The sequence below is a fragment of the Pteropus medius genome, unplaced genomic scaffold (genome assembly GCF_902729225.1).
Source record: "Pteropus medius unplaced genomic scaffold, Ma_sr-lr_union100, whole genome shotgun sequence".
NCBI classification, from domain to species: Eukaryota; Metazoa; Chordata; class Mammalia; order Chiroptera; family Pteropodidae; genus Pteropus; species Pteropus medius.
The window spans coordinates 10281131-10306504 of NW_024349802.1; the positions used below are offsets into that span (position 1 = coordinate 10281131).

At 55.5% G+C, this 25374-nt stretch overlaps 1 protein-coding gene across 3 annotated transcripts in view; it reads left to right on the top strand.

Annotated features, from left to right (window-relative positions):
• The first annotated feature begins 4799 nt into the window (after positions 1-4799).
• CXXC5 (CXXC finger protein 5) overlaps positions 4800-25374 on the top strand; it is a 33605-nt gene continuing 13030 nt past the window's right edge. Inside the window, exon 1 of one of the 3 annotated variants that reach the window (XM_039836274.1) lies at positions 4800-5366. The gene's annotated coding sequence lies outside the window, so the exon portion shown is untranslated. Of the gene's footprint in view, positions 5367-5391; positions 5530-22840; positions 22852-25374 lie in introns of those variants that run through there. The other 2 variants (XM_039836275.1, XM_039836276.1) reach the window with 2 other exon arrangements.

Genomic DNA, 25374 nt, shown 5'->3' on the forward strand with positions numbered 1-25374 from the left:
GGCTAGACACAGAACCAGTCCCGCCAGTTCAAAAAGCAGTTCGTTCCAGGCCCACCCCCAGGCACTGTCTGAGCACCCCATTCTCTGGAGTCTGAAGGGAAAGGCAGAGTAGGGGTTGGTGGGTAGGATCCCTTGGTCTGAGGAGAGAGGCTTGGTACTATTTTCGAAAGTCCCAGTGTAAAGGGCTTTTACCACCCTGCTTTGCCTTCTGGGGTCAGGTCTGTGAGAGAAGGCTGAGCCCCACCCCTCCATCTTCAGCAAGTCTTCCCCATACCACCCCGCCATAGCCCGCATGTCTTGGGTAGGGTACTTTCAGGCTTGGCTAGCACCCCTCCCCTTGGGTCTGATCTGGGGCCTTGGGGGGTGGGGGGAAGGGAAGGCAGAGGTCCGGAGACCCAGCTTTGGCCTCTGGGAGTATGTAGTCCACTCGCATAAAAGAGCCATGTGAACCATGATTGTGCCTAGAGAAGTCAAGAGTTACTGTCAGGATCAAGATGCCCCCAAACCATCCCCACTCTCCTTTCCCCCTCATAAGGCTGAGTGCCTTGTGCCCAGCAGAGAGTGGGGCTATGTCTGGTTGTCTGTGGCATGTGTGGCTATTCCTGGGCAAGGGAAAATATGAGTGTGTGTGTTGGCCTGGTCTCTACTCCCTCCCAGCCTCACCCCAGAGTCATTTTGTTCAGGAACTGGAGTCCCCCCTCTGACGACCTCCCTTTCCCCCCGTTTACACAGCTCAGGGCTAGGCTTGGGCCACCAAACTGACTTCTTAAGGATAGGTAGGTCTTGGCCTCCAAAGAGACAGACCTAGCTTTTCTGATTTTTCCCTCTAGTTTCACAGTTCAGTTGTCTCTTTGAAGGTCATTGGGGCAGGAGTGGGGAGACCTAAGGACCAACTGCCCATATGTGAGGACTGAGACCCCAAAGGCCTGGGCCTGTGTATGAGCAGTTAAGCTTCTCTCTTCCCCTGCTCATGTTTGCACCCCCAGGCCTATCCTGCAGTTTTGGCCGAGGTAACACAGTACATTGTGCCCCCACTGAAGACTGTCCTGCACTGTGTCCTGAGACGGATCCAAATGCCCTTGCTCCCATCCTCTGTGATACAAGTGAGGGAATCAGGGCCCAAGAGGGGTAGACATTAAGCCAGGTTCCAGATCGGCCACCTTTATTGGAGACCCTAACTCCTATACTCCTCTTCATGCAGTCATTTCCCAGTCATTGGATGTTTAATCAATGACCCACATTAGCTGATAAATAGCAGTTGTAGAAAAGGCAGGTCCCTCAGACAAGTCATGGATTTAAATCCCGGTTTTGATACTTTGTAACTTTAAGCTGGTGTCTGAGCTGGAGGGTTAAATAAGCATATGCACAGAGAGCAATTAATGTGCCAGACATAGTGATCTGAAAGATGTTGGCTACAATTGTTATTAGTGGTACCTACTTAGTGCCAGCCTTCAGGCCCAGGGTAGGTAGAAGATGCTTCTATACCCTCAAAGAATTTTTATGGGTGGTGATAGTAAGGGGACAAGGAGACACATGAGCAAATAAAAGCTATTTCTGTACACTGGTCACTGTGGCCACAGCAAGGAAGAGATGAAGGGTCCCAAAGCCAGGCCACAGAATACAGTTGTTCAGTGCATACACTGCAAAAAGGCACATGGCAAAGGGAGCTAGGAAGACTGACAGATAGTCCATGACCTGCTGCCAAAAGACGGTACCTATATCTGCCCAAAGGATAATTTTTTCCAGTTTGCACAAAGGCTAGTAGTGGCCTCGTAGATATGGGCCAAACTGAGGTTGGGAGTAGAAGTCAGAGAAGGTTCCCAGTGGAGGTGACACATACTCTTGGTCTTCAGTGAGGAATTCATGAAGTGAGCTAGATTTAAGGCCTTTCTGGGCAGAGGGAACGTGCAAAGCCATGGAAACTTGAAGGGGAGTTTTGGGGTTTCTGAGGGAAACTTGAGTGTTGGGTAGTGTTGGTCAGCAGGGCCATGGGATTGCAGGGAGGCATGGGGCTGGTTAGAGAAGTCAGGCCAGAGCCGGGGAAGGGGCTTGGGCTGAGCCCTTATAGGCTCTGAGGAATCACTACAAGATATGAAGCAGGTGAACCCCAGCGCAGATGTGTATGTGAGAAGCCTCACTAGGACAGCAAATGTCAGGGGATAGGAGAACAACTTTGATGCCAATCTCATTTCAGTTTCTTCATTTGAAAAATGGGGATGATACTACTACTGGGGCTGATGTAAGGATTAAATAAAATAATGCACTTTAGCTGTTTAGCACAATGCCCTGCCCAGGGTAAGGGCTTCATAAATGCCAATCATGGATATCATTCAGGAGGGCTGGATCCAGAACTGGACTGACACACTCCTACCCAAAAGACAGGGCCCCCTCTGTTCCCCAAAGTCACTGGAGACTTAAGGAACTTGTTTCCTGAATCTAAGCTGATTGATTGAATAACAATGTGAAACTTAAATATTCCTCTTTGGAGGCAGGGAGAAAGGAGGGAATAGTGAACCAGCGTGGTTTTACTTCTTGTGGAAGGGGGGGCTTGTGGGGGGTGGGGAGGATGGTCTGTCTCATTTGTTATGATGGAGAGTTCTATGTGGATGCTTTGCATATGACATTTCCTGTTCCTGTTGCATTCTCCATGTGGACAATTCTGCCTCTCCTCTGGTTCCTACCTGGGTTGGATGGGGGAAAGGGGTTTGGGTCTCCTTCCAGTTCTTAATTTCAAGGAGCAGGGGAAGACTCCTAGATCTATCTGTTAAACTGGGCCAGGTACACCAACACCCCTTCCCTGAGAAAGTCACCTGGCTCATCTCTATTGCAGCCCGCAGCCCTTTGGCTTTGCTCATCCGATATAGGAGGCGGAGGTCTCCAAAAAAAAAAAGATAATTAATAGTAAGTCTCTAAAGTGGAGCTACTATCCCCCTCCCCTGTGGACGCTAGTGTGAACCTTCTTTCAGGTGTGATTCTGTACTGACCCTTGTCTTCAGAAGCCCTGCAGGATTAAGCTTCATCTCTTGGGTCCTAGTCCTCTGAGACCTACTGCTAACTCCTGGAGAAAGATACCCCTTCACAGTCTGTGCCTCAGCTTCCCCAGAAAAGGTAGAAGGCGGTGGACTAAGTGTTCGGAGATGCTGGAAAATCTCGACCTGGGACCTTCCCTCCTTTTTCTTTGTATGGTCAGTGCCAACATAATACCTGACACTCAGGTTATCTAGAATGTCTGTCTTTAAGCAGTTTAAGACGTGATAACCTAGAGGTGGCCACTTGTCTTAAAACTGTGTTCCAGAGCAAATACCTTGCTTTCATTCATATGGTATGTTTGTTTGGGTTGGCTTTGAGGAATAGTGCTAGAGAGTTGAGGAGAGGAGAGGAGAGGAAAGGCTGAACACCTCTAGGGAGCCATTCCTTGCACATAGTTAAGGAAGGACACTTCTCAGCATTTGTGGAAGGGAGGGGGTGTCCACGATGGGTGGGGAGGGGTCACTCCCAGTGGCCTGGGAGGTCAGAAGGGATAGAAAGGCAACACATTCCAGATGGACTCTACCCTTTAACACCTCCCTCATTCCCCTAGCCCCTGGCTGGGTCAAGGTCCCAAGGACAGATTTAGAAGTCTTGAAGGGTGGGCAGCAGCAGCTGCTAACCAGAGACCCCAGCCTCTGGGCCCTGGCCTGCCTCAGAGACAGGCAGGCCACACAGAAGAGAGGAAGCAGTGAAGAGGAAGCTGGTTTCCCTTCTCCCACTGCCATGCCTGTGGCTGAAGGCACCCTGGTCCCACAGTTAACTCCCTGTTATCTGTGCCCCAACCCGTCTAGGGCTTCAATGTTTAATTCTAGGCAGACTTCCCCAACACTGGCTCCTCCCACCCGGGGTCTCAGGTCTGCGGGCTGTGTTTTCTCTGCCTGTAGGAGGAAACACACCCCTATTCTCACAAATTCCACAGAATTTAAGAAACTTTCTACTTTGGTATTATACAAGCTGGGGGCTTACTCTGTGGGTCCCTGAGATGGTGAGAAAAGGACATCCACAGGCATTGCATTAGCTCAAGCTGGGAAGATGGAGGGGGCACTAAGGGCGAGCATATGTTAGCCCAAATCTGTACCTACTGGGCTTTTGTTTTCTCTTTCAACCAGTGTCAACTGAGCACTGTTTCAGGCTCGAAGTTTGTAGGCCACGGTCCCAGAGCACCACAAAGTGTGTGCTTTAGCTCCAGGACTCAGGGCTTGGACTGGCCCCAGCGTAGGACGAAAAATGCCCTTTCTCAGATCAGTTTTCTCATCTCTGAAATGGGGACAGGAATCTCCGCCCCTTTTCTCCTGGGGAACCAGAGCCCACCGAGTCCAGAAAGCGCTCTGAACCTGCGTCTAGCTACAAGAGCCTTCCTCTAGAAGATCCGGGCCCTACGCACACCTGAGCTGGGCGGCGCAGCCAAACCCTTCCCACTGGTCCTCGTAGCTTCGCGGCCCGCTGAAGAGAGGGGTCAGAGGTACGGTGGACTTCAACGTAAGATGGGTGTCCAAGCCCATGCACCCCTCACAAAACGGGGAAGGTCTTCTTATTTTTCGTAAAGTTGCGGAAAAAGAGGTGAAGACAGGGCGCACTGGGGAGCTGAGTCTGGGCCGACCTCGTCAGAGCGTGAGGAGCTCGAGGCGCAGTGGCTGCAGCTCCGGCTTCAGAGCCTGCGGCGTCCAAGTGGCCAGAGCTGCGCTGGGAGGAAGACGGAGGGAGGAGGGAGGGATGTCGAGGTGGAGGGGGGAGGAGGAGGAGGGAGCGGCGAGTCCGGTCCGGGTTTTGCCGGCAGCCCCCGGGCAGCGTTCAGAGCTCCTGCCCGGGCGGGCGCGCAGCGGCGGCGGCGGCAGAGGCGGCGGAGCCTGAGCGGGGATGTAGAGGCGGCGGCACTGGCGGCAGCAGAGGCGGCGGCGGCGGCGAGAGCAGGCGTCCGAACCCAGCGAGAAGAGCGGCCGAACCTTGCCCCCTGAAGCCGGGCCCCGCGTCCCAGCCCTGCCCAACCCGCGCCCAGCCATGCGCGCCGCCTGCTGAGTCCGGGCGCCTCACGCTGCGCCCTCCGCCCGCCGCGCTGCGCTCCGCTCGGGGGTGATTAGTTGCTTTTTGTTGTTTTTTAATTTGGGCCGCGGGGAGGGGGAGGAGGGGCAGGTGCTGCAGGCTCCCCCCCCTCCCCGCCTCGGGCCAGCCGCGGCGGCGTGACTCCGGCTCCGGACCCGGGCACGGCGGGCGGCGCGGCTGGAGCGGAGCGCACCGCGGCGGCGGTGCCCAGAGCGGAGCGCAGCTCCCCGCCCCGCCCCTCCCCCTCGGCCTCGCGGCGGCGGCGGCGGTGGCGGCTTGGACGACTCAGAGAGCCGGTAGGTGTCGGGCCATGGCCCTCCCCCGACCCCCCCGGAGGCCGGCCCCCTCCCCTTCCCCGCCTACCTCCCTCTCCTCCCCCGGGGCCCGGTGCGCGGCCGGGGCCGGAGTTCGCTGCAAGTCGGCTGAAAGTTTGGCGGCGCGGGCTCCCCCGAAGTTCAGGTGCGGAGAGCCAGGGACGGGAAAGGAGGGGTCCGTGTTTGGGAGGAGCGGGGGACGCCCGCAGCCTGAGCCCCGGAGCCCCGGAGGCTGGGAGCCCTAGCGCCGGTGATTGCTCGGTGGCCGCTGCTGTACCCAAGCCTTCCCAAGCTGCAGTCGGCTCGGTCGCAGATCACTGAGTTCAGACAAAAAGAGAGGTTTTAGGGTCGGGGACTGCGGGTTGGGCGCCGTAGATTGGGGCTGGGGCTCTCCCTGCGGAGTACCGTCCGTTCCCCAAGTACTCGAGCTGGAGGGCGCTGGGGTGGCGGGAGCCCGGGTCCTCGCCTCTCGGTGCTGGGCGGGCGCTCCGCCTGCGGGGGCGGCTGATTGGAGATCCCCGGCGCGCACTCCCCGCATCAGACCCCCTCGCAGCCCTGTGTTTTGGGGGCGACGGTAAATGCACTAAGTGCCCTGGACCACGCGTGGTTGAGTCTCCCCCTCCACTTGGAGGGGGTGGCGGCCACTTTTACATTTTCCCCTCTAGCTCCTCGCCCCCGCTGCCCGCAGGGTGCCTGGCGGGCTGATCAAGTTTGACCTTTTTTTTTTTCCATCAAAGTATCACGCCCTCCCCCCACGAGCCCCGCGGCTTCTCCCCCCTTTCCGCCCCAGCCTTGGGGGGTCTTTCAGACTATCTCCCGAGCCCCGCGTGGCCAAGCGGTGTGCAAAGCCTGGGAGGGAGAATCGGGGTGTTCCTCTAGCCGCAGAGCTGTGGGAGGCGGGTGTCCCAGGCGCCCGCCTCACGGCTCTGGTCCCACATTTACCCATGAAGTTCGGCTCCGAGGCCCCCTCCCCTCGGGTTCCCCAGAGTGAGGGGCCGAACCGCCGCGAGAAGAATGTGTTAATTTTCTTGCTGGGGGAAGTTGTCCTCTCCCGGAATGGGCTGCTTTCCGGCGGGGTGCGCCTGGCTTTGTTTATTTGTAAGATCGACAGAAAGTGAGTGACCCCGGTTTTTAAATGGGGGGCCGCCTCTGGGACCTGTCAGAAGAGCTAAAGCTTCCAATGAGGGAGCAAGATCGCATTTTGGTTTTTTCCCTTCAGGAATCGGAAGAGGTGCGCAGAGTTGGGCTGGTGCCATGGGCTGGAAGGAGGCACTGGCAGATTTGGAGAGGGGGGGCGGTTCTGTAGAGACTCATTCGGAAACCCCGCACCCTCCTCTTGTCTCCTGTGACGGGGGTCTGCGGGGTTGACAGCCCCTCTCTACTTTGCTCTCTGGACCCTGGGTGGTCTGAGAGTCGCGTCTTCGGATTGGGGGGTGCTGCGGGGGGGGGTATCCTGCGAGCCAGCCTCTTGACCTCCGCCTTTTACCCGCGCTACGGGCGCTGTTCGGAGCCCTAGGTTTTGTGGCCAGCCCAGCCCCTCCCCCCGCGTTTGCGCAGGAAGCGCCGAGGAGGGGGGCATGTGTGATGGTTCGGCCCTCGCCCCCGCCCGAGCCGCCCCAGGGCGGCCGGCAAACAGAGTCCCTTTCAAGTTTTCCGCTGGGGCCGCCTGGCGGGGGCTGCGTGCGCGCGGTCGCTGCGGACTTGTTTGGAGCGCTATTTGAACGCCCGGCGCCACCTCAGCTGCCCCGACTCGCGGGGGCGGGAGGTGTCCGTCGGTGCAACTGGGAGCATTTAAATTAGACGTTCTTAGGGGGGCGTACTAGCCTCAGCTTGCCCCTGTCCCCCTCCTGAAAGGCCCCATACCCTGAGTTCGAGCCTCCACGGGAAACCCAGGAACTGGGACCCGAAGCCTCCTCCCAAACCCCGTTTTGAGAGAGATGCGGAGAGACTGAGGCCGGTGTTACCTACTACTGCGTAGTGTTGATTTAGCAGTTTCCCTGGTTGAGACTCAACCAAGAGCTGTGGAGGGGGGGAGTAGTGCCCCGCTCTGCAGCTGTCACCCCCATCCCAGAACGGAAATTGTTCTCTCTCCTTGGGGAGGAGAGAGAGGGGGTGATTTTTGCCCTGGGAAGGGGTGGGAACAGCTGAGGGAGGTTGGTCTTTGAGTTTTCAGTTAGCCCTGGAAATCTTTGTAGAAGTCTCCCCCCGCACCCCGCAATCCTCCGGGAGCCGAAGCTCTCTCATGGAGGCCCCTAACCAGTCTTGCACCTCCCTTCCTCATGCCACCTCCCTTTCCAAGGTGGGGGCAGAGGTTCCTCTGCAGAGGATAGACCCTTGGCTGGCTGGCTGTCCATTGGCGCCTTATTTATGTGTGTGTATTTGGGCCCGGGTGTTTTCTCTGCTCAGCAGGTGACCCTGGCCAGGGCCTCCTATCTCTCCCCAGACAGAGCCTGTTGACTTACCCGTGGGCCAGCGGCCTCGTCTATGTCACGTGAGGCCTGGAATGTCCACCCGGCTGGGCTGGGCTGGGTGGGGGAAGGGGAGGGGAGGAGAGGATTCTGCATTCACGGCTCAGGCCAACACAGGCTTATGTGCTGTGGGCTCCCACTGTGAACCCCAACTCTTGCTGCCTCTTTCTAGCTTTTATGCCTGCCTCCTACCCATTTGGCAAGTGTGAAACTGAGGCTCATAGGAGTGTGGGGGTGGGATGGGCAGGGTTGCATTTGGATAGAGAATCAAGTCTCTAGGAGTTCAATACCCCATCTTCTTTAGGACCCCATCTAGTTACTTATGCGAGGGTGGAATGGGCATGAGGGTTCTCCTTGGGAAGGAGAGATGTGGGCTGGGCTGAGGTCAGCTGACTTTCTAGGGTGCAGGATAGGGTGGAGGAATGGGGGGATACTGATAAGTGGGACCCAGGCCTGCTTTTGTAGAGCTCATGTTTGGAGGGGTAACTCTCCAAGCAAGGTGCTCTAGAGCATGCCTTAATTGGCCAAGGAAGGGGCAGGACTCGATTATTGTTATTAGTTGTTATTGCCTATTCTTTATATAGAACTCACTTATTAGCCCAATATATGTTTATTGAACACCTATTGTGTGTCAAGCCCTTCCCATCTGGGGGTACAGAAATGAAACACTGATTGAGCCTGCTCTGGAGGCAGGTCCAGGGTGGGAGCTCCGCCCTCTTCCCCCACCTTGTGGGGCCCTGATTGGGGCTTTTCCAGTTTTTTTTCAACTCTCCCTCTCTTATCCTCATCACCTGGTCCTATTCTAGCCCCCGGCCTCTGTGTGTATATGTGTAGTGTCCTCGATTAAGTGTATTAATAGTTAAACTCTCACTCATAGCTGAAACTCACCAGACCACAAAAACCCTCCCCAGTTACTCACGCGCTACTGCCCAACAAGAATATCCCACTCACGTTTTTTTTTTTTTTGTTATTTCCTCTTACTTCCCTCCTTATTCCCCCCAACACTGAGCCCACCTCCCAGGCTGCAGGCAATGAGAAAGGACTGCCCCCCTCAAATACCCAGGAATTGGTAACCATTCTAACTGCCCCCTAAAGCCAAAGGCAGTGTCATCTGCTAGAGGAGGCTGTTCGGGTCTAGTCTGTTGGCCTGGGATGTGGGAATCTGGGCAGTGTGTGTGCTTATGACTCAGGACATGTATATCTGTGCATCTGTGTTAAATGTATGTCCGTCTGTCTTGGGATATGGGAGTATAAGCATGTGTATCTGTGGATCTAGTAGTTGTGTGTGTCTGCATTGTATATGTACACATGTGTGACTCTGAAGTTGGATTTGTCTCTGGGAATCTGAGAATATGTATATTCTGAGTTGTGTATGCTTGGGATTTTGTAGAATATATGTTTGTGATCTGTGTATGTCTGTTTTGTATATGCTTGTAAATGTCTGGCACTCTCTGAGTGGTGTATCTGAATTGGGAAAATGTGTGTGAACCTGGGAGTGGGCATATCTGAGTTGTGTGGGCAGTGGTCTGTGTCTGTCTTTGGTGGCTGGTGTCTGTGCTCCTTTCCCTTTCTGCATTTCTGTCTGCCAGTCTGTCTTTTTGAGTCTCTCCCTCTCTGGTTGAGACCCTGAGTGTGAGCATGTGTACTATCGAACCTCTCCCACCCGGTCCTTTCCCTCCCCTGCCCTCCCTGTCAGTAACTGGGCAGCCTCCCCGTCTGCCTGCCTGCTGGGAGTTTTGGAAGCCGTGGAGGGAGACAGGCTGGGGCCGGGGTGACAGCGCGTATCCACGGCGATGGCAGCCTGTGATTACGGGAATAAAAGGATTTTAAGGTCATGGGTGTATTTTTTTTTGTTGTTTTGAGTCCCCCCGCCTTTGGTGGAGGCAATGGCAGCAAAGGACCAGAGCTCTGTGTCTGCTGGTTGGGAGTCTGTTCCCATGCAAGTGAACATGGATATGTGGGGCTTTCCTGGGAACATGAACACGTGTGTACATACATGAGCAGAGGCAGTGCTAGTGTATGTTCTTATCTGCTGCTCCCCATGGGAGAGTTCATAGGGCTGTTCCCTGGGGTAGCATTCTCAGGAAAATTTCTGAGTGTTACATAGAGCTGGAACCCTGCAGTCTTCTGTGTGCTGAAGAGCCTTCTGGCCTCAATCCTTGTCTGCCCATCCTTCCCCATCCTCCCAGTAGGGTGTCTTTGACCAGAGACTGGCTAGGCATAGTCACCTGGGCCAGGCCACATCTAGGGGTGTCAGTGCCCCTGGCCCAGCTCCAGCCCCTGTAATTGCATTCTGTGGCCTAATCCCCCGCCAGCTCAATTAGATCGCAAATTCTTCTTCATTTCCTGCCTCTGATGCTGGCCTCCCTCTGGGCTTGAAGGGCCTGGAAGGGAGTGGGGAAATCCTGCCCCCTTCCACTAGCACTAGGGGCTCTTGGGGGGGTGAGATTAGTTTCTGGCACACTGACCCTGGCGTGAAGGTTAGAACCTTCGGGGCCAATAGAACAGGGCTCTGCTGGTCCTTTTTTGACTAGCCTCAGTATCCCCATGCGGGGGGAGAGCGGCTTGTGTTATCTGGTACACAGGCTCTGGGTAGATCAGGCAGGTTACTCTGGCCAGTACCCTAGGTGGTACCCTCACCTCCGGCCCCTACGGGCTTTGCCCTCCTCCTGTTCCCACAGCAGTTGTTGGCTGTCCTCTGGTACAGTGGTTGTGACCTTGTTTTTGGCCTTTTCATGGTGTTGGTTCTCGGGGCTAACAGACCACTGAACTTCCCTCTACTAGGTCTTCCTAACCCCCTCCTTTGACCTCACCCAGACAAGTGTGTGAGTACTGGCTCTGGAGTCGGACCTGGCTCCAAATCCTGGCCATGTCACTGTCTAGCTGGATGTGTGACATTTGGGTGAATTGCGTTCTCCCTGTGATTCTCAGATTCCTCATCCCTGAAATGGGATATTACAAGTGCCTGCTCCATAAGGCCATTTTCAGATGGACACAGGGATGGTGGTGTAATGCATAGCACCAGTGGTTAACCCAATCAGCATTCAATTAAAGTTGGCTTTTAAGGTGATGAGGACCTCATATCCCCCAGTGAAAAGGAAGAAAACACGTGGCTTACACTTAGTGTTTCTGTCTCCATTCTGCTAATCATCAGGTCTGTGACCTTGGGTGTATCACTCTGCCTCTCTGAGTTTCTCTTCCCCATCTGTAAAATGGGACTGATAATAGGCCTGACCTCACAGGGACATGGAAGGGTTGTCCGCATGCAGGTGCTTAGCCTCAGCCTGCCCCAGCAGGTTTGAAGCGAATTACTTGCCTCCTTTCTTTCCTCACACGAAGCCTGGGTGGGGTGGGGCTGGTGAAGACACAGGCTCAGAGAAGAGGGGACTGACCAAGGTTATGAGGCTGGTAATGGGGCCTAGGTGGAGTGGGGGAGGGGTAAAGGATGACCTGCTGGCTGGCTTGCTCTTTTACTCCGCTGGCTCAGCTGAGCTTTGAGGCATGGCCTTCCCTCCCCGCTGGTCTCTGTGGAAAGTGGTGGCTTGGCTGATTTTTTCCATAAAGAAGCTGGAAGTCTACCCCCTCCTTCCCCAGGCAGCACCGTGGCAGCGGCTGTGCTGACAGGCCTCCTGGCCCTCTCGCTAAGGTGGCTGGCAGCTTTGGAAGGCTGGCTGCGCACAGATCAGCCAGAGGGAAGAGGGAACCGCAAAGGTCCCCTGCCATCACTAATCCCCACGGCCCCTCCCACCCTGTCTGTCCTCTCTGTGGGTGGAAAGACAGAAAGGAGCCACAGCGGGAGGAAAGCTGGGGAGACTGGCTCCGCTGGAGGTGGTGGAGAGGGACAGGCAGAGAGGGGGTCAGGGTCCCCATATCTCCCTGGCTGGTCTCCTTATTTCTATGACCTCTGTCAGTCATTGGCCTAGGCTCTTTAATATTTCATGGCCCTTGGAGCCAGCCCCCTGCCCCAGTCTACAGGCCCCCTTTGTCTGCCTGCCGCTGAATTGCTGAATTACTGACCCGAGGCTGCCTCTGCCTTCCTCCAACTGGCCCTGACATCTTTCCTGTTCCTCCTGACCTGCCTCTCTGACACCTCTACTTGTCACACTCTCCATCTCTCATACCCATTCTCTCCCCTTCTCTTACATCTCTGATCATCTCTTTGCCCTTTTCCTCCATTTTCCTCTTTTGTTGGCCGCCTCCTTCCCAGCAGAACAGAAACCGCGGCAACTGGTCTGCCTGCCCCCCTCCTGGGTCCACCCCTTCCTGCCCCCTCCCCCCAGCTGTACTGGCTGTGAGAGCTGGTTTTATTTATTTTTCTGTTTGTTTGGGAAGAGGGCAGTGGCAGTTCTGGGCCCTAGCTGCTGCGCTCTGCCTAGAGCAGCGGGCAGGCGGGCCCTGCTGGCCTCCCAGGAATGTGGCCAGGACGCCCCGCGCTATATTTACTCCCCTCCAGCTGCCTGCCCCAGCAAGGCAGAGCCAGGCCTGCCTGGTGGCCCTGGGGGAACCCAGTACCCACCCTCCCCCGTCCAATAGACCCCACGTGGCCCTAGGGCCCCCTGTTTCCTCCCTTCCCCATGACCTCTTCTGACCTCAAACTTGCCTGGTCCGCAAGCATGAACACTTTAGTGCAGTGCCAGTACAGGTGTATGTGGGCTCTAGAGCCTGATTTGTGTGGGGCAGCACCTGGTGGACCCTATCCCCTCCCACCCAGGAGCCTAGCTTAGGCCTGTAATCTGGTGGCCAGAACTATGTAAAGCATCTTTTCTGGGCCTCTCCCCACTGGGCCTGGTCCTTGCTCTTGCCGCATCCCTTCAGCTCTGCTGTGATCACTGGCAGGGGTGGGGTCTGGTGGGGTTGGGGGCCTCACCCGGCATGAGCAGCTGTGTTTCTGCTGTACGACTCCCACATAACTTGCCCTCTGCTGAACCTCCCAGGTCCCACGCATGGATACCTGTACACACCGAAGTGTTTGTGTATATATATATGTGTGCAACGTGCATGAACACATGCTGGATTACACTTTTCTTGGAGGCAGGGCCATGCCTCCTGTCATTGACTCCCTCATTCATCAGATGTTTATGGGATCCTTTGAGCCTGCTCCTTGCCAGCCTTGCAATGGGATGTAGTAATTCCTTCCCACTCCAGTACCTGGCACCAGTTAAGTATCAGAAGAGCTCTAGCTGCTGCTCTATAATCAGTTGTTCTCCAGTTCTTACAACAACAACAACAACAACAACAATAATAATAAAAGTCATAACAATGGTAATGGTGATAGCTAACTAGCTCTATGTTTCTAGCCTTCACTTTATTTCTCACAGTAGCCTAGTGAGTTGGGTGCTATTAGCATCCCATTTACAGTTGAGGAAACTGAGGCTGGAGAGTCTGTGACTTTCCCCTGGACTTGCCATTGACAAGTGGGATTGGGTCCTGGCAGAGCCCTTGCCCGGCTGCGAACACCATGAAGACAGCCAGGGTTGGTCTGCATCTGGTTTTTCCTGCACCTTCCACTCTGCCTGGCACACAGCAGGGACTCCCTAAATGTTTTCTGACTACAGGTTTTATTCTTTTTCCTTCTTGAGGCCCTCATACCTTTGTCAAGGGTCCTGGGATGTGGTGGGGAGATGGGCTGACTGACCAGTTGGGTAATAATAGAATGAATGAATGAGTGACCAGATGATTAGCTGTGGGAATGAGTGCTTTCAAGGGACACTGGGATGGGGGGCCGGCTTATTATCAGACTGGTATGTAGAAATCCACTGGCCCTGTAGAGGATCCTGAAAAGTGAGGTAAGGGACAGGGCTGAGATATGTTGGCTGGAGACCAGTAAGCTATTGGGGTTGAGCCCTCAGGGCAAGTCACATCTTCTCCCTGGACTTGAGGTTTTCTGTCTATCAAATGGGCTTGGGGGCCTTTGCCCTGGCTGGCTGCCTGCCAGCTAGCCTGGGCCTGGGCCGGCCTGGGAGTCTGAGAGGTGAGGGGACTGGTGGGAAGGAGGAAGCAGTGGGTGGTAAAGACAGGAAGATGAAGCGTGGAGCTTGGCTTGGAACCTGAGAAGCAGAGAGACCAGCCCTGACCTGACGCCTGTCCTCCCTCTGATCTGCAGGATGGGGGTGCAGGCTCACAAACCTCTAGCTACTCACTCTTGCTCTGGCAAAGGCTGGGCCTCCTGACATCAGTGATTGTGTGTGCTCTGAGGAGCTGGCCTGTCCTCCAGGACTAGACCAGCTCTTACCCCAGGCCCACAGCCATCCTCCAGCCCCAACCTCACGTCCAGTTCCTGTTGACCCTGATGGGAGAGACCCAGCCTCTTGCTTCACCTACAGCTAGATGGGAAATTGATTAGCTGGACTCATAGCAGGAGGCTTAGCCCCTTTCTTCTTGGAGTGTCAGATCTTGGTGGCCTAGAATATTCAGTCACAGGAGTCTAGAATCAGAATGCTTGGAACAGAGGCATTTTCAGTCAGGATCCCTTTCCTGTTAGAATTGCAGAATCACAGAACCATGGGTTTTAACTGCTGGAGGGAAGCATGAATGGTCATGTTTCAATCTTGTTTGACACCCAGGGACGTTGAGGATCTGAGGGGAGGGGCTTCCCTGCGGTGCCCTCAGGTGACATGAGTACGAACCTGAGTCAGAAACCCAGTTCTGCCAATGGTCTAGTGCTCTTTAGACATCTCGCCAGCTTGGGGAGTGGGCTGTGTGAGCCCAGTGAGGCAGCAAGGGAGTGCGTCTGGCCTGCAGGCACAGGAGGGGTCCTCTCAGCAGTGCCCGCCTGCCCGATGCCCACGCTTCCCAAGACACCAGTGTGAGGAGGAAATGCAGGCTGTTTCTTCCAGCAACAGCCGGCAGGGCCGGGCGGCTTCCCAGCTCCTTCTCTGATTCATGGCCACCTGCAGCTCCCCCCTCTCCTGGGGGCCTCAGCAGCCCCATCTGTGCAATGGGGAGAGGAGGCCGTACCCCACAGTCTAGCATCACAAAGACAATACAGTTGGGATTCTTTTCAAGAACACTATCGGGCCGTGGGAGAGTAGTCCCACATAGCCAGCTGGACATTTGGACCTAAAGCACTGAGAAGTCCTGCTTGGAGTCCCCTAATGCCTCCAGTAAACTAGAAGGGCTGAATTGGTTCCTGGGGCAAAAACTGTGGTGGGGGTAAATGCATAGAGAAGGGACCTGCAGTCAGAGTCTCCTTTAAGAAGAGAGAGCAGCAGATGAGAGGCCTAGCTCTCTAGGCTCTTTCCTGACCTCAGTATACACATCTGTAAAATGGAGAATGTTATTCTATGAGGTCATTCATTCAAGGTCTGCTTTGTGCCTGGATATGTACTGGTACTGTGGATATTGGGGATGTTGAGGCAAATGGCAGAGAGGTGGGTTGGGGAGGGGGGCTTTTTGCCTGCAGACATAGGGTGAGAGTGTGATTTGGCTGAAGGGGTGACAGAAGAAATGAGGTGTGGGAGATAAGGAGCTAGCCAGTCAGGCATTGTCCAGCGGAAAATCCCAGCCTTTCTCAGGAAGTGTTTCCTCCAGTGGTCTCCTGGGAGGGAGGCAAGGCAAGCAGGAGGGTGTGTAGCTGGGGGCAAACAAGGCCCCCCAGCCAGTCCAAGTGGAGACATCCCAGGCCTGGCAGCTGGGCAGGTGTGCCCCCGACATCGTGGGAGGGCTGAAACACACCCCCTGCTCCCCATGCTCTGAGGCTAGGCCTGTGGTTGGGGGCTGGGGCTGCCAGGAGGGGCTGGGCCATAGTCCAGATTTCAAAGCCCTCCCCAGGGGCCTTGTGGTGCCCCCTCCCCCCCACCCTGTCCGGGGCTGCCGCCGCGGGGGTGGCAGATGCTGTTTCATCGGCTGAGGCAAGTAGGAGGCCTCCGGAAGGTCCTCCTGGGAGGTTCCGGGGGCAGCGGGGGCGTCGGCAGCTGCCTCCCAGCTAGGGCTGGCTCACAGTGGCCTCCCAGATCCCTCAATCCCCCAGGCCTGGGGGCTAGAGTGATGCTTCGGAATTGAGACTGGTCCCTCTTGCCTTTGCTCCCCCCACTGCCCATCAAGCTTCTTGGCTCTGGCCCCCTCCCATCTCTGGCTGCGCCAGCAGAGCCCCCCGGGGAAGGCAGGGAGGAGGCACAGCGGGCTCAGAACAGCGGGTGCCCGCTCAGCCAAGTATTTGCGAGAGCTGTCAGAGACAGACAGGCATGTGGGGAATTTGGTGCGTGTGGGGCTGGGGGAAGCAGCCGGGTGGGCAGGCGGGAGGTGGGAAGCTGGGGAGCTGGGGCTGCCTCCCCCGCCTGTTGAACCCTGCAGAGACCACAGTTTCCAGTCCAGAAGGTACATCCAGCCCCTTCTTCCCGACTGTACCAGTACAGTGAGGGGAGTGGGACCGTGACCCTGGCTGGGATTTGATGATGGTGCTGACACTGGGGCAGGGGAGTGCCCTATTGAGGGCCGGAGCCTGGAGAGGCTGTCTGGTAGAGTGTGGAGCCAGGCAGGAATCCGGGTTGTGCCTGACTGTGGCCTCCAGGAAATAGCAGCTGTCATGCTCCTATGCCCGACCCCCCCCCCGCCAGCCTGGCACAACTTGTTTCCTGGCCAGGGTCCGGCTGGGGCAGATTGGAGGAGCCTGGTATTGCCCAGCCTGGACAAGGAACAGGCAAGGTGAAGGGGGCCGTGTTTATAAGCCTAAAGGTACTTGAGCTGCTGGGGAGGGGCTCGCCTGGTTATTTTTGCTGAAGCTGATTGAAGTCACTGATTGGAGGAGGGGACCTCAGCCTATATCTTCCTGGACAAAGACCCCAATTTAGTCCCCTTTGTGGTCTGTTCTCCAATAATGCCTGTTAGGCAGATTAGGACCTAGAGCTGAGTAATGCTTGGTGTCACATAGCTGAGAGCCCAGAGAGGGGAAACACTGGCCCAAGGTCACACAGTGGACTCCCTGGCCTTCTCCCTACTCTCATGGTGTGTGGAGCCAATGGGGAATGGTGAATATTGGGGGTCTGCTGGGGTGGGGGGCTATATTTAGTCCTACAGAGACAGAGGGCCCCTGGGAGCAGCTGTTGTTGGTGTGGGGGGGGGGTGTACAGACAGAGCCCTGGAGCTGCATTTAGTCTGGACAGAAATATCCTCCCCCCACCCAGCCACCCACTGGCTGGGAGGCCAGGCTGCGGGCTTGTCCCCTGAGGGGCAGCTTGCCTGGGCCTGGCGGCCGGCGGGACAGGCAAGATGACCCGATAGGCTTTTCCCAGCTCAGGTTTCGATGAAACAGGAACCGGAGCTGCAGCCTGGGCTGTGGGGGCCAGGGCAGCCAGAGCCTGGGGGGCCAGGGCTGCCTTCCTCGCTTCTCCCCATGATGCAGCCTCCCCTTTTCTGAGGCCTGGGGAAGCAGCAGGTTATTTATCAAGCCAGCCTCCCCGCTGCGTCTGCCCATGCCTCCCCCCTCCCTCCTTCTTGCGCTGGCGGCCATGAGCCCAGCAGAGCAGGGTGAGCTGGGCGGGCGGGCGTCAGGATGAGCTCAGGAGACGTGAGTCACCCCATCCCCAGCAGCCCCACGAGGCCCTGCAGCCTGGCAGGCAGAGCACACTCACGCACTCCCCACGTGGCACACCCGGAGGCACATACTTGGGACAGACACAGTCACTCAGCACACACAGTTCCATACAACCTGCACGCACAACTGATATGCATGGTACAGCTTCCGTCACCTACACTGTGAGCTTTCCAGAGGCACACTCACTGTTAAGCATCTGGTATGTACACACACATGCATGTATATTGGCAAATGGACACACACAGTCACACATTGGTGTCCCGTGCCCCTGGGAGGACCCCACACACTGCTTCATAAAGCAGTTGTGTGTCTGCCGCAACCTTTCACAGGCTCAGGCAGTTGTCCTCAAGCCACAGCTCACTCCCAGATGGTGCCAAAGAGTTGGGTCAGGAGCACTGACAGAACAGAGTGTGGTACGCATACACACACACAGGCCACTTGGCGCTCCTCTCATCCAAATGCCCCCTGTTCGGGCTCATACAAAGGAGGCTTGACCCTCGGACGTGTAGAGACAGCTGAGTTCTGGGTATTAGAAGGAAACATTCTCCCCCGTCTTCCAGGCTGGCTGGCCTTCTCTGGGGAGGAGGTGCAAATATCAGGCATGGAACTGTTAAAGCAGCCTGCCCTCCAGGATGGGGCACTCTGTTCTGGGTAGAGTGGGTTGCGGGTAGATGAAGAGGGATGCAGAGGAGCTAGGAAAAGGAAAGCCTGGAGAAGGAAAGCCATGGAAAATCGATTTTCTGGGAATGCCAAGTGGCCAGCTGTTCCCCCACTTGGGGTGGGATCCTTGGGAGATTGGGAGTGCCAGAGATAGGGGGAAGAATGAGACTCCCTTGATCTAGTGGGTTGTACCCCAGGAGTCTATCTGCCCACCCTCCCTGCTCACCCTGGCACCCAGTTTCCTCTGCCTCTTGGTTCCTAAGCCCCTTATTATCTCCCTCTAATCCTTAGTGGCCTGCAAAATGGGCGCAGAGCTGGCCTGAGTACAAGGAGGGGCTGATTTGCTGGGTTGAAGGGATGTCTATAAGCTTCTGCTGCTGCCCATTGTGGCTGGGGCCTGCCTTCTCTGGACTTGGCAGAACTGGGGGCATATCCAATTTTCATATACTGAAAAATATACCATTTTTCAGATGAGAGAATTGAGTCTTCTGAGGGGATGGCTTCATGGTCATGAAGAGCTTTGGACACAGTCACCTAAGGCCCAGCTACAGATCATTCTGGGCCCACAGGATTGAGACAGCCCAACAAGGGCCAAGGAGCAGGTGGCTGTAAGGATTTGGGTTTAGGCTGGTTCTACCTCCTGGCCACACAGGTCTCTTCCATAAAGGCCTGGACAGTGGTCTAGGAGGGAAGAGAGACCTAAGCATCCTGAGGAAAACAGCAGTGGCCAGTCAGAATGACTAGATGCTTCTTGAGCCATGGACTCTGGAGTTAGGCAGGCCTAGGCTCCAAACCTGATGTGGTCACTGGGTGCTGTATAATCACGGGCCTGTCTGCCAACCTCACTGACCTCACTTTTGCCACCTATAAAATTGATAGGAGCTTTATCTCTATCTCAAAGCTGTATGATCTGAAGTAGATGGTGGGTATGATTCTCACCATATCACACCTGGATCTCCAGGTGAGCCCTCCCCCCGACCTGTCCGCTCAGCCAAAACTGGCATTTTCCTGGGAGTGGTACCCCACAACACGGACTCTTTAATTAGAATGTCTTGGATTTAGCCTTCTTTAGAGCTCTTCTCAGATGGGAATGGTGAGATGTGGGAGTGAAGAGACTAACCTTGGAGCCATAGGGAGGGGGAGGGATGGGAATGGGTTCAACCCAGGACAGAGGAACCCAGGCTTTTTGGGTGTCCAGACATTCCTGGGTGCTTTACAGTATGAGAGGAAACAGAGCCAAGACCTCCCTTGTCCTCCAACCCCCAACACACAGTAAGGCCACAAGTTTCCCTCAAACAGGAACTTCCAGGTGGCAGTTGGGGCCTTTGAGGGTGGTGAGGAGCTTGGCACATACCTGTGTAGAAGAACTATTAGGACTGTTGAGAGACTGAAGAAGTGCCGACATAAACAGGCAGGACTAGGGGTGGGGGGCAGGGAGGAAAGAGGAAAGGTTGTCAGGAAGAATAGGTGGGTGCTTCCTGTAGGCCAGAAAAGGAAGTGAAAGCCTGGACAGCTGAGTGCTGCCCTCCTTATGCCGCCTTCAGACCCATACTGTGCGATCATCTCCCCATGTTCCTGCAGGTAAGAGGGTAGAGGAGGGGATACTCTCTGGTGCTGGGGAAACTGAGGCATAAGGGATTAGCTCAGACTTAAAGTCAAACAGTGGCAGAACTAGGGCCACAACTTAGGTTCTCTGATACTCCTGGCTTGGGCTGACCTTGACCCTCACTTTTGTGCTGGCTGATGATGACAGTATAAATAACACAGATATCATTTATTGAATGCTACTACATGCTGGCCCTGTACTGAGAACTTCACAAATGTCCTCTCTGGGACCCTGATGGGGGTGGGGCATTTCACAGACTAGGGAACGGACTCACCAAGGTCAAGTAACTTGTCTAAGGTCACCTAAGCTAGAGCCTGCAGAGTAGGAGAGAAACCCTGACTCCAAAGCCCGTGTGAACCCCTGCGCCTGTACTTCTGGGGGCTTCTACCCATCCCCCCATGATCACATACAATGAGTAAAGTTCCTAGTTGAGCCAGCCCCTTCCCCACCTATGCCCAGCCCCCTGACTCTCTTAGGGATCTCTGCTATCTCAGGGTACTCCCCAAGTTTGGATGCAAGGGCCTCAGGACCGCTGACCCTTAGGCCTAGGGAGGGTGAGCCCCGTTGGCCTTGACTTCTCCAGGGGAAGTAGTTTACTTGGAGTGGGATAGGGGGCCAAGGATGCCCCGGGGAGCAGATTGCTGCCCCTTATGGATCTCCTTGCAGACGGGTTCTGGGAATCTCAATTGTGAAAACCACCTAGGGGCCTGGTCATGGCTACACACTATTCCCATCCCCCACCCCCGAACCTCTCACCTTCCTGGGGGCTTCTTTCCCCTTTCTGCAAGGAGTCATTGAGAGAATGCCCTTGAGCTGGAGGTACCGTCCTTTCTGTACACAAGAACAGCCATAATCACCCCCCACCCCCAATTCGTATGCTGGTTAGCCAAAGAGAGCACGAGGCACAGTGTGGCTCTGGGTCAGGGTTCACTAAAGGTCACTGAGTTGGGTTTATGTTGCTGAAAGTTGGTGCTAATCTCAAATGGAAGGGCAAACTCTCTGGGTTTGGGGCCCTGTGCTGTGTAACAAGAAGTCACTTCCCTTTTCTGGTCTCAGTTTCTACATCTGAGAAATGATTGAGCCTGCCATGCTTGTTCTCTGAGGCAGGGATAAGTCACAGACAGACACACCCACATGCCCTTCCACTGGTGTCCTCAGGTCCCCTAGGCTCCTGCGGCTCTCATTGGCATGGGATCCAGGGGGAGCAGGGTGGGCTCTAGAGTTGGACCAACCTGGATTTTAATCTCGCCACCATCCACAACTTGGATGACTTTGACCAGTCACTTCCTCACTCAGTTCTGAACCTCAGTATCCTCATCTGTGAAATGGGTGGACTGTAGTGCCTACCTCTTTAGGACGGTGTGGACAGATCACCTGGCACAGACTCAAGTGATGGTGGTGACAGTGTACCCCATTCCTAGGCTGTCCTTGTTGAGGTCCCCCAGCCTTGGTTTCAGGGATTCTGGGAAGGAGACAGTGCCAGTCTGCTGGCTCAGCCGGCTTGGCCACTGACCTTCAGAGCACCCAGGCTGTCAAGGCCGCCTGACTGCCTGCTGGGCGGGCAGGCAAGGGGGAGCGCCAGCCAGCTCCTCGCCTGACGCTGCCCTCCCCTGCTCCCACTCTCCTCCCTCTCTCTGCGCCTGTGTGCGAGCTAATTAATCTCAGCCCCTTTGGGAAATTATAACGCTGCAGCCACAGCCTCTCAGTGCCTATACTGCTCCTGGGCCCTGCCAAGACCCACTGTGGTTTGGGGGTATAGGGTCAGGGATGAGGGCAGCAGGAAGAGCTGGGCAGACATGGGTCTCCCTGAGTCCCCCACTCCTGGCCGGGGGGCTTGGGCTTCTCAGCCTCCTCCCAGACAGTATCCATAAGGACACTGGGCAGTCGTCCTGCTGGGGTGAAACCCAGCCACCAGTGCCTTTCTGACCTAGTCCCCTCACCCTACTTTCCATCTTATTTTGGGGTCCTCTTGCCTGCCCAGCTTGGACTGACAGAGACAGATGTAATTATGGAATTTTGCTTGGAAAATTAATTCAAAAAAGTTAATTAATTGGCAGTTCCGGAGGTGGCGGGCTCCATGCCCAGCCGGTCCTACTGACGTCAGAGCTGACCTGCCTGAGACGTGCAGCTTCCTGGGCAGGCTGGGGAGAAGAGACCCCAGTGACCTGGTTGGGCAGGCCTGGGACAGGCAGCAGTGAACAGTAAGGAGGAAAGTGTAGACCAGTGTTCTGACCCAGAGTAGGTACCTGGAAAGAGTTTATCAACTGGATCTACTGAGATGAACTTGGCATCTTGTGAATTCAGCCACTTGTTTATATGTTTAACAAGCCATTGTCAAGCTTCTACTGTACACCGACCCCAGTGTCTCAAGTACTCCCAGCCAACATAGACCACAGAATGTTTTATCCAGTTCTTCCAAATCCCTTTTCTCGAGGAAAAGCTCTAAACCTATACCCAAAGGGTCTTCCAAAGGGCTCGAGGGACATTATTGGCCTGTTGTGCGGACGAAGCAACTGAGGCACAGAGAGGATGTGACTTGCCCAAGTCGCTTAGCTGTATCCTCCCGCAGGATGGAGTAGGGGGTGTATAAAGCATAGGTTTCTTCCCAAGGGATATACACTCCCATAGGCAGCTGCTCCCGAGTGTGACAGGGGCCTTGAAGTTGACTCTGTTCCACAAGGAGAGGGGCCAGAAAACATGGCCAACCCCCTTCACCCTGGTACCCCGGCACCATTTTTCCTCCCTCTGCCTCCTCTGCTCCCTCTGCCACCTCCCCAGACATTTGTGCATGTCGAGGCTTCCCCTACTACCCCACCCAGTACTCAGGATGACCCAGCTGGGCTGAGGCAGGAGGCCCCATACCCTAGGGCTCCCCGGCCTACATAGGGACCCCGCTCCTGTGCCCCCTGCAGGCCCCTGACCACAACAGCCTAAGTTCTAGTGTCTGGAGGAGTGTGAGCTCAGTAGAGTCTTATCCAGACAGAGGAAGGGCCAGGGCTGGGGCAAGAGGTGGTCTAGGACAAGTCAGAGATACTGACCTGCAGGAGGCCAGCAAGGTGAGGAACATGGACTTTCAAGAGGTTTAGGCCTGAGTTATATGGCCTTGAGCAGATCCCTGGGCTTCTCACGAGCCTCATTTTCCTCATCTGGGAAACAACAATGATCATACATACTCAGAGGGCTGTGGCGAGGCTCAGAGAGGTCTAACTGCTTGAAGTGTCTGGCCTTGGCACCAGGCTTCAGAGCCTGAGAAGGCCAGCAGATTCGGGGAGAGGAACCTGCTGCATGTGATTGGGACAAAAGCTGGAGGATACCAGAAGAGGTGATATTTGTGAGGCACCCAAGAACCAACAGCTAGCAACCCAGAGCCCTGGGACCTCTAGGGGGAGTCAGTCCGTATAGATAGAATCACTCCTGGATTTGTTTGGTGCATGTTCTCACCTCCAGGGTGTCTCCAGGCTCCAAGTAGGCCCTGCAGTTAATTGTATAGGCCTTATCTTTCATAGTGGTTCAGAATAAAAAAGTAACCATCATGGATAGGCTGAGCTGAGCACTTTGTGTCCCACATCACTCTGATGTTCTGTAGTTTCTTCAAGGACTGACCCCCAGTCTTGGGTTTAAGTGGGCCACACCTGCCCCCTGAGCATCCTGTGTCAGCTGGATATGGGGTCAGAGGGAAGAAGCTTCCTTTGATCACTTCACCTTCTCCAAGAAACTCTCTCTGATGCCATCCCCCAGTACATTAGGCCATTGGCTAAGCGCTTGGGGCTCTCTGCACAGACTGTTAAATCCTGTATATGTGTCTGTCTGTCCATCTACCCCCTAGAAGGGGAGCTCCCTGGGGATGGGGTCTATGGCATCTCTTTATATCTCATGCCCAGACAGAGTTAGCGCTGGACCAGGCTCTTATTTTCCTATTACAGATGGCCTAATTAAGGTCCTGTGAGGATATTGTTCAGCCAAGGTCACAGCCTTTTGAGGGGCAGAGCTAACCTAGTCCAGGTGGGTTTGGGGCTGCTGGTGCCCTCTGCAGTCTTCTGTAGACCTGACAACCTTCCCCGACTTCTTTGGGGCCTGTAGCTCCTGAGCCCTGTGTGCCTGAGGGCTTGGGAAGTGTGGAGTACTGGCATCAGAGGGCAGGCCTGAATCTCTCCCAGCCTCAGTTTCCTTACCTTTAAAATGGGAATCCTGGTACTGCTCCCTGGCTTGGTGGGAAGATAGTTAAAAGAAATAAGGCACGCCTGGAACTTAGTAAGAACTCCTAAGTGTTTACCATCATTATAATTACTATTAATACTGTTATTTTGTTACCATCGCATTATTATTCATGCTCCCAGGGCCCCAGCAGCTGCAGTGGTGCTGGGCCTGGGCAGAGCTCTGGTCTACGGGGAAGGTGCAGTTTCTAATTAGTCCGTGGAGAGGGCCTGGGTTTTTATTTTTGCTAGAGGATCCCACCTGCCCAAGGCCTCCCCAGCCCCTGTCATCTACTGTGCTAGGACTGTGTTCACTCTCTCATCTCAGGTAGGGGGCCTGGCTGCTTGCAACAGCCTCCCCAAATTTCCTCTGCCACTCCCTCCACCTCTAAGACCTCCAGGGCCATGAATCATTTATGAGGCAAAAATGAAACCAATTAAGGACAAACTTTGAAAGCCTCTAATTGCTGCGCCTGGTGGCACCGAGGAATGAGGGGAGGTAGGCCTGCCCGATGAGGAATCTCCTTGGCCCCGGCCTTCCCAGGCTGACTGTCCCACAGCGTCGCAGGGCGCCAGGGCCTCCCGGCTCCCTGCCGCCTCCCGGCCGGCCGCGAACGTGCCTGCATGGCTCTGGCTGCTGCATCTGCCGCCCCGGCGCCCGCCGGCCCGGGTCCCAGGCCGACTAATTAGGGCCGGCTCCCCTCCCCACGCTGCTCGCTCCAGGCCCGAGGTGATGGCGGCTGTTTCTGCCGTTCTGGGGCCTGTGCCCCAGAGCTGGCCGCTTTTCTAGGGGCAGGAGCCAGCTCTGCTTGCCTGGCTTAACCCAGACAAACCCAGGATGCCTGTCCCTGAACTGGGAGGCTGGGGCTCCCCGTACCCCACCATGGGTTATAGACGTGGGTAGGCTCTGGGCGGTGCTGGGGTCCATGGCTTGGACAGTTTTATTCAGTCTCAGGGAGAGAGCTGAGGGAATGAATGATTAAAAGGAAGCTGGGGGATACAGTGGAGGGGAAGGGATGGGATGTGGGTGTTGAGCTCCTGAGGTGTTGTCTTGGTGCAGTGAGATCCAACTCTTCCTCTCATCTTTGCCACAAAAAGTAACCTTATGTAAATTCCTTAGCCTCAGTTTCCCCATTTGTAAACTGTCAGGACTGACTCGTTTACTCTTGGATTTGGGATTTGAGGTGCTGAGTTTTATATGCCTCAGACTTCCTTCTCTTGGAGGCTTCTGAGGGAATGGAGGTCAGGGTCTGGAGTATGAACCCAGCAGGGCCTGCCTCACTGCCAAGAGCCCTGGGCACGAGTGACCAGCCTGCTTGCTGTGCTGAAGGCCAGGCAGGCCCTGGGCACTCAGGCACATTGTTTGCTGAAACCAAATTTCTGTGCTTGTGTTTTTCCATAATTATATTAGCAGGTGGGATTTTTCCTCGGGGAAGCGGTGGGAGGGGGAGTGCCATGGCAGTGTCCCCGCCCGCTCTGAGCGTGAGCTCACACGCTCAGGCTCTGCTCTGCCTGCCCGCCCGCCCGCCTG